A 1,711-nucleotide genomic window follows, 5' to 3' on the forward strand; every position below is an offset into this window, starting at 1 on the left:
ATATGGACTGGGCGTTGATGCGATTACCAATTCTCAAGGAATATATGAGGAGCGCATACGGCCTATTACAGGATGTAAACTTCAGACACGTGCAAGAAACACACGAGACTTAGAAATTTCCTGTATTTATGTTTATTGGTGTCGATAACTTTTCTTTCCGTATTCTTTTATCTCTTCGTATTTTTTTTCTTCTTCTTTCTTTCTTTTCTCTCTTCTTTTCGTTCTATCCTTCTACTTTTTCGTGTTTTCTGACTTTCTCTCTATTTTTTATTTTTTTGTTTTGTTTTTCTTTATATTTCTTTTTTTCTTTTTTTTCTTTTTTTTTTTACTTTTTTCTTCTTTTATTTCAATTATCGCCATAATCGGATTTTTCTTCTATCTCTTTACCCTCTGCCCTTATGCGAAGCGAATCACACACACGACCTCTTGGAACGGAAGACGTGGATAGGAAGAGTCGCTGGATAACAGGACAAGACCCGAACGAACGCGAGGTAGTCCAGCTAATTCAAGAAGTAGACGAAGGACCGCCCACTGAACATGCTTTACGAGTGCGAAGGCGTCCAAAAGGAGCCTCTACGCCATCAGGAGGTTTTCCAGCGGCATAAACTCCGGGGGGGATGTTCGTTTTCATGAAGATTTTTTTTTATTTTTTCAATTTTTCCTAGGCTTTCGCTGGCACGGGTTTGGCATATGTGCTACCCGTAAGTGGGGCTTGGAGACTACTGTTTCCCACGAAGCACAGGAAGAGCTGATGCCACGCTGCAACACAACGGCGACAAGGGTACGTTTTCAGTTACGGGAAACTAATCTAACCTAAAAGTAGCTCAAGTTCATCTCCGCCAGGTCTCCATTCTCAGCGTGAACCAAATTTTCTTACGAGACAGAACAATGTAACCTCAAAAAAATATATTCCCAATAGCCAAGTGAGGACACGAAAGTTACACGTTCCTTCCGGCAAACACAAAGAACCTCATCTTTTCCATTGTCAACACCTGTTCTCTGCCTAAGTCATCATCCAATAAACCCACTTTGCGATCCAGGTCAGTTACGGAAACATATCTTCAGTTAAGGAATTTTAAGAAAGACTAATGGAGGTGACAAGGCTAAAGGAAAGTGGAAATCGACCAATTGTCTAAAACTCAAGTAAAACTAAATCTCACTTTCCTTTATCAGAAATTCGACGCTTCTAAATTTCCCTTTGCTTATTTAAATGTCGCGAACCTCTTGGTACATCTGAGGGAAACAGTGTGAAAGGTTATTGGAACTTGTTATATTCTATATAAAGTACAGTCAATATATTCTAATTAGTTTCTGCCACAGAAGATGGACACTAATCAAACAGTGATGCAGACACACTCCTCCAACCAAAGTAAAAACGTAATTAATCCTTTATGTGATTATTACTTTCCAGACACATTACATACTAAACTCAACGTATCAGATAATGGCTTCTTATTTTTTGCCGCATTATCAACGTCATCCCGTTAAAACCCCATAGCTTTTAGAGGGTATAATTGTTTCGTTACGAGTAATTTTAATCTCATAGTTTTTGTGAAGCGGAACTATCTGGCAATGTTGAATATTACTATGAAATATACATTAGAATATCACTATGCAATGTGGATACTACAAATAATGGTAGAGTACTTAACATTAGAAAAAAAAATAATATTACTAAACCGAAGCTTCATATGAAATCGGTGTTTGTCGA

This window comes from Penaeus monodon, chromosome 23 (assembly GCF_015228065.2).
Source record: "Penaeus monodon isolate SGIC_2016 chromosome 23, NSTDA_Pmon_1, whole genome shotgun sequence".
NCBI lineage: Eukaryota > Metazoa > Arthropoda > Malacostraca > Decapoda > Penaeidae > Penaeus > Penaeus monodon.